This window comes from Ursus maritimus, unplaced genomic scaffold (genome assembly GCF_017311325.1).
Source record: "Ursus maritimus isolate PB19 unplaced genomic scaffold, ASM1731132v1 scaffold_17, whole genome shotgun sequence".
Taxonomy (NCBI): domain Eukaryota; kingdom Metazoa; phylum Chordata; class Mammalia; order Carnivora; family Ursidae; genus Ursus; species Ursus maritimus.
In genome coordinates, this window is record NW_024424119.1 from 58,345,745 (window position 1) to 58,353,237 (window position 7,493).

The following is a 7,493-nucleotide window of genomic DNA, read 5'->3' on the forward strand; positions in this document are numbered from 1 at the left end:
GTCTGAGCATTCAAACCACCGGGAAGCCCTGAGACCCACCCCGAGTTCTGATGTCAGTGACCTGTTACAGGCAAGGCTGGCAGGGGGCAGAGCTGACCCTGGGGGAGATTCTCAAACAGCTCTGCACACCAGGACCCTGGGGACAGCAGTGACGTCTGGGAACCATGGCCTCCCAAGCCTTAGTGCTTCTGTCCCTCTAAGGCAGCACTGGCCCATCCGGGCAGGGGTCCCAGTGGGGTTGCTGGAGTCAGAGATCAAGGGAGGGAGGGGCTTTAGAACTTTCTAGACGTTTTCAGGCCTTCAGGCTCGGCCCCTTCCTCACTGTCCCTGTGACTCCGCTGCCCTGTGGGGCCGGCAACTTCTTCACGACCGGGGTGGGCTGAGGGGATGACGGGTTGTCTGTCCTTTAGCGGACTGAATGTCACTCTGCCAGCCCCAAAGAAGCCCCAGGAGGGAGGACCCCCGTGTCTTTCCCTGAGGGGTCTGTCCAGCATACTGTGGGGCGGGGGGATCCCCAGCCTAGGTTGCGGGGCTTGCGGGCTACCCCCCGGGGTCACTTTGAAAGGCAGCTGGGCAGTTTCTTATAAAGCTAAACATACAGTTACCACGTGATCAGTAATTCCACTCCAGGTGCGAAGCCAGAAGGTAAGGTCACATGGTCACCAGCGCGCACAGTGACCATAAGAGTCCCACGCGGGAAACGGCCTGCCTCTGGGCAGCCGGGTGGGTTAGAGAACTCGGGTATTTCTGTGCACCGGAAGACGTGCAGCACAGAAAGGAACCCACTTCTGACACACACAACGTGGGCGGGTCTCAGAAACATCACACCAAGGAAGAGGAGCCAGGCGTCAGAGAATAGCACTGTGCGATCCTATTTATAGAAGCTTCTAGAAGCTGCGGAATGACGGAAGCAGTCGGTGGCTGTTTAACTTATCAGAATGTGTCCAGCTGCTCTCCAGGGTGGCTGCAGCCGCTCCCGGTCCTTGCCGGCCGGTCATCACCCCCGTTCCCAAGTGTAGCTGAGCCAGGATGTTCACAGGGATCCTTTTAAAACCTGAACCTAATTGTAATCCCCCCTCATGAAAACCCTCCAAAATCCTTCTGGCCAAAGCTGGGAGAATTTGAACAACAACAGCAAAGATGATAGTAACAAAGTATGACACCTAAAATAATAGTGGTGAGTCCGTAGACACATAGAGGGAAAAGGGAAAGCCTGTCCTGTGCAGAATGACAACTGGGAAAGACAGATGACGGAGGTGGGAAAACCACCATCTGACAATCGTCACACTCTTTTTTTTTCCGGCAAGAATCATCAGTGATGCCAGGGCCAGTGGGCAAGGGTGACAAGAAACAGGATGCTTACGGTGCCCCAAAGTTCCCCGTCTCCTCCACCCCGATCCTGAGGATAAAAGGGAAAACGACCTTCACGCCGAGGAATCCTACCTGACACCGCCCCAGCCACGTGGTCGGCATTCGCACCAGGAACCGGACAGACACCCATGCCTGCTGGTGGGACGCGGGCGAGGATGCAAGCTCGCTTCTGTGATGCTTCTCGTCACAAGGAAAGGTCGGAGAGAAAAAACGGCCGAGAGCTTGCTCCAAAGAGCCCTTCAACACCGGCAAGCTCACGAAGACCAAGACCAGGAAGCGAGCAGACTCAAAGTGCGCTGGGGAGGCATGGAGTTACGATGACCTGTGTCCCCAGAGCACCTGGGCCACCATGTCGGCTTCCGTTTGCCCCCAAGGACACGGCTGGGACTGCCGGTGCCATGTGAGTGCGGTCCGCACCGTAGGTAAGGGTACCGTACCGGTATGAACGTCCTGATTCCCGTCACGGTGCTGCGCTTGCCCAGGAGACAGTCCTTGTGTTCAGGGAAGACACGCGGAATCATGCGAGCCTCTGTGTCTGCAGCTTACTCTCAACTCTCCACGCGCACAGTAGCAAGAGAGGATGAGACGGGGAGATGCAGGTGTGCCGCGAGGTTAATATGGGGGAAGTCTAGGGTAGGATATAAGGGACATATGTGTACTATTTTTGCAACTTCTCTGTGTATCTAAAATTATTTCAAAATAAAAGGTTTATTAAAATAAAACCTTCAAATGGCAACATATGGCTCTTACAAAACAATCAAGGCCTGCTTGATCCGGGCCCTGGCTATCCTTTCTGCCTCCAGCCTCCTGCCTCCAACCTCCAGCCTCCTGCCTCCAACCTCCAGCCTCCTGCCTCCAACCTCCTGCTTCCAGCCTTCTGCCTCCAGTCTCCCAACCTCCTGCCTCCAACCTCCTGCCTCTTCACGTCTCCTTACATGCAACTTGCCCCAGCCTCTTTTCTGTGTCCAAAGCCACCAAACCCATTCCTCCTGCCTCAGTGCCTTTGCACTTGCTATTCCCCTCAAGAAAACGCTCCCCTCAGACATCGGAATTGCTCCATCCCAGGTATTGTTCTGGTCTCCGTTCTGATGTCACCCTCCCTGAGCAGCTCCGTCCCTCCCAACCTTGATTCCCCGACCTTGTTGCCCTGTTTTACTTCATAGCATTTCCCCCCTCAGCACGCAGGACGTGATCTGTCCTCAGACTGTATTTATGTATTCCTTGTCACCCCCGTCTCCTCCTTCATAGGCCACCCTTGAGTGCTCCTCTGCCTGTATTTCCCTCTGGTAACCCCCCCCCACCCCGCCATTATCTGATAAGGGGTCAATCTCTCTGTTACCCTGTGCCTCCCCTTCCTACTTCCCAGTAGGGCCACCTTGTGTGAACTAGCCTTCCTTGTGCAGTGAGCAACCTACATACCTGTACATGGCCACCCCGCCCAATTCAGCAGCCCAGGAGGGGAGAGGAACACTAATCCTGCCGCTCTGCTGCTTGAAGCTCGTCTCTGGCCCCTCACTGCATTCCGATTCAAACCTGCACGTGCCTGGCTCTGAGCTCCCCCAGCCTTACCTCACTCCGTACTGGCCAGTTCTCACCACACTGATGCCCCGTCCACTGTGGCTCCTGGGGCCCAGGGCTGGACTCCTACTTTCTCCGCATTCACTAAGCGAATGCTTCCTGAGTCCCTTTTCCCCTTCCGTTAGTATCTGCCGGGTCCCTACTCCTCTCAAGAGTCTCTGCCTGGCTGAGAACGCCCTGCACACTCACGGCCTCCCCGGGGTGGGGAGTCAGAATCACGCACAGGCCAGTGCCTGTCGTTGCTTGCTGGGAAGGAGGGTGCCAGGCTGCGGGAAGCCTTCGCCCGGGACGAACCACAGAACCGAGGTGACACGGGGGCCAGACACCTCCCCTCCTCAGGGAGCGCCTGGCACCGCCTCAGGCCTCCGCACCTGCCCCACTCCCCAGCGCTTTGTGCCGCAGGCCAGGGAAGCGTGGAGATCTTGCCCAGCCCTTTCTGAGGCCCCGGCCCCTGGGCAAGTGCAGGGTGGATGCGGAGCCCAGGGGCAGCCTGGGGGCTGTACTTACTGGTTCGTTTGTTCCACAGCTTTATTGTGACCTAATGCAAACACCCACCCGTCACCTGCTGGGCGCGTGCAGCTCCGGACTTCTAGCATGTTCACACACGTGCGTGCACCGCCGCCGTCGTTCCAGAACAGTTCCACCCCACGCCCACGGGCCAGCAGCCTGGGTCCCCCACCCCCACCCCAGCCCCTGGCAACAACTACTCTACACGCGGGTCCTAAGACGTCCCTGAGGACGACGGGCTGCTCCCTTGAACGAGCGCCCGCCTCTGCCACGCTCACCCTGGGGACCCCCGGGTGGAGGTGGAGACCGTCCCCTCGTCCCCTCGGGGGTCCACGTTCCCCCTTCCCGCTGGCCCCGCGCAGAGCCACAGATTTTCATTCCAGATCCCTGCTGAGGACAAAGGGGGAGTCAACACCTGCTGGGTGTGTCCTTCCAAGACTCCTGACTGCTGTCCGTCAGCCCAGCCTTGGAAGTCGCGTTGGGGGAGAGCGTGAGGCGTTGGGCCGCGTGAGCTTGCTTCAGCCTGGCCCCCGGGGACACGCGGATCCTGCCTCAGGAGCTCTGAAGCAAGACGGCAGATGTCCACGGCCAGAGCTAGGACAGGACAAATCATGCCTAGGGAGTTACCGATCAGACCGAGGTCAACGCTGCCACCTGGGCCAGCCGGGAAGGCCTGGGCGGGCACCGCAGGCTCGGGTGGGATCGGCAGAGAGCTCCTATCTGCTGGTAACCCTGCTCCTCAGCGTCGGGGACTCGGGCCCTGCGTAAGAGAGCTCTGCACGTAAGAGCATTCGCCCCTTTAGATGTCAGATCTCCTTGACCTTTTCTTCTTTTACTGCTTTTAAAGGAAATCCAACCGTGTCGCACCTCCGTAAACATGCGCTTATTAAACGTAAGTCAGGTTGCTGGGGACGGCGACCGTGGTTATGTGCACGGGCTTGACTGAGCTAAGATCCTCCCTTGAGAGGGGAGGGGGCTTCCAGATGGTCTGCAAAGCCCTTCCCAGTACTCGAGACTCCCCTTCATACACCAGCAAGCCCCATACCTCAACTCGGTGGACATGAAAACACTCCTGGCTGCTCCCCCCGCCCCCCTCCTTCCAGACTTCCCCCAGCCTCGGAGTGCAGGTGTCGGCAGGGCGGGGGGCACACGCGAGTCAGAGCCCCATTCGTTCTTAAAAAGCCAGCAAGGAAGAGCAAACCACCCAAGGGGGTAGAAGAAAGGACATGATAAATAGATGGAAAGCAGGAGAGAAACAGGGAACACCTAGAGACCCAATCCAGAAGGTGCACAGGAGGCCCCACAGAGCCCACTCATGCAAAGTCAGAGCAAGATTGAGACGGGAATTCCGAAGGCTGCAGGCTGCGTGTGGGGCAGTGAGCTGGGACGTCCTGGGCCATGGTCTGGGGACCCACACTTCCAAGGGCTTCCCTCCAGGGGCCCTGCAGGTGCAAGATGTGGGAGGACCCCTGCGTCCCTGCAGTGAGGAGGGGACAGCAATCCCGTGAAGCACCTGAGCCTTCTCCAGCCCTCCCTTCTGCGGCAGTCGGTCTGGTGGAGAGCCGGCTGCCCTGCCGAGTCCACACGGTCCGGGCGCTGCTGGCCGCCCCCTCAGCGTGCAGCTCCGCGTGGCCCTGGCCGGTGGGCTTCCCGCAAGCTGGCAGCTGGGGCCAGGGGCTCCGTCACACTCCAGCCCATCCCTCAGCCACCCCTTGGGGCTGCCGTGTTCTCCACTGGGGGCACTGAAGTTCTGATGATCCCTCTTTCCAGGCCAGTGGCTGCCGTTTCCTATACTGGATAACTCGCGAGTTGCAGGATGGTAATGTTCTAAAGCTACCGTTCCTTTTACACTGGGTAGTTGAACACTTCGGTAAAGAAAGCCTCCCCCACGTACCGCAGCTACGCTCCAGCCCAGTTCACATGGGAAAGGCAAGAAAAACGCGGACCCTTCCTCCTCGCTCGCCTGTCTTCCAGATAAGGACCTGATTCCTGTTATCCTCCAAAGGCGACCAATTGGCTTCTTAAAAAGTGTTATTGTGAATTCATGGGTTTAAACCTACTTAGGTGCTTTGGTCCCTTGCGATGGTCTTTACCGAAGCTCGGGTCGTCCCATCTCTGGCCCGTGGGGGCCTCCTCAAGCTGGACTCACTAACTTTACTTTTGTGAGTGACCAGCAAGAGAGCGTCCGCAGCCCCCCTCCGGTGGAGGAAGCAGCCAGAAGCTACTGTCAGGGCGGAGACTGCCATCGATGGACTAAGTTTCTACATTTTTCTCAGGACAGGATGGGAGTCCTGGTCACAGCAGGACCCGTCGAATGGAGCTCCGTGTGCCGTCAGCCTGCCCTTAAAGCCCGGGGTCTGCGGCCCCTGAAGACGGGCAGCCGAGCAGCAGCTCTGTCTTCAGCAAGGACGGGTGGACCTGAACAATTCTCGGGAAGGGCCTCGGGCAGCTCTGGGTCCCCCGGGAGAAGGTTCCAGAAGCAGGTCTCTCCTGTAATCACAAATACCCTGTTCCGCGTTCCTTCGCTTCCTCAGTCCTGGCGGCGGAGGCGGGGTCTTCAAGGGCACTGGAAGTGACGTTCTCTGCAGCGGGACTCGAACACCAGCATACACACCGTCGGAGGGTCCAGCAGACAGACAGCAGAACTTTCTCACGTCTGAAGTCCAGTGCTGCAGCCAAAGCTGTCGGGCAAGAGCCACAGAGCAGAAACCAGCTGTCCAGCCCACCTTCTCTGTGCAGCTTCACCTCTCAGAGCCCTGGGCTTCTGCGAGGTGCGAGGTGGGGTCACGTCGGCAGCAGCCAGCATTGGGGCAGCTGCCAGAGCCAGCGCCACGCCTGGGGGAGCTTCTCAGCTGTCACGGTGGCGCTCACAGCGGCCCCTTCAGCCCCAAGGGCCTTGGACAGTGCTGCAGTTTCAGCCGTCCGAGCAGGAGGGGCTTCTTAGCCAAGGAGCTTGCACAGAAGTCCCCTCCCCTTTAGTCCTTGGTGACAGAGGCTGCTGGTAACAACAGTGGCCTGGGGTCCAACAGGGCCCCACCGGGCGCCACTGCCTCGCCCCTGGCCCCAAGACCTGCTTCTGAGCCTGTGTCCGTGCGGAGCCCCTCTCCCAGGTGCCCTCCCGTGGCGCAGGACATTGGGGACAGAAGTGGGACAGCCCACCTGGGCTGTCTGCAGGTGAGCAGAGCACAGGGAGGGGGCGGAAGTCACCGCTGCCCACATTGCTGACGGAACAGCTCATCACTCAGCTGCTGGTCGCGCACGGCCCGGGTGGGGCTTCTCCCCCTCTGGCTCCCAGAGGTTTCACATCTGCCTCCCCTGCTGTCGGGTAGTACGGTGGCAGACCCTCCTCCGTGGAGCCCGCAGAACACGGTTCCGGAATGTCCAGCTCCGCACTTGGCTTTTGTAACGGGGTTTGACGGACACGGAGCCGAAGGTACCGGCTGTGTCCTGTCACCCTCGAGCCATCTCCGCAGGGGCCCGGCGCCAGCAGCTTCCTCTCCATCCAGGCGTTGGGGGGGGTCGGCCAGGTGGACGAGCACACCGGACCCCTGGGTCCCCGGTTATGAAGAATGAGCACGCTCCCGCGTCATACTCCAGCCAGTGGAACCCTGCCCCACCTGGAAGGGACGCGAGGCCTGGACGCCCAGGGCAACCTCGCAAGAGGAATCCCGCCCCACGTGGCGCCTGGCTCCGCATCCACCAGCTCCCTCCTCACCCTCAGCTTCAGCCGTCTCTGTGCGTGGCCCCCCCCCCAGAGCTTCCCAGGAGGGGGGGCAATCTTCCCCCCGCTGGCCGGACACGCCCAGCAGAAATGTGACACGCGTCACATGGTGGGGAAGGTGGGGCCGGGGCCGGGCAGTGTGCGAAGGCGGCCCACCCTAACACGGAGTTCGTCTACACCCGCACACTGACACCTCACACTGTGTCCGCGCCTGATGCAGCCCCGCAGATCCCCACCCGCAGGCAGACCTCTTGAGCCTGTGTCTACACATGAATGACGCTTCTTCAAGTCAGGCACTGGGGGGGGGGGGGGGGGG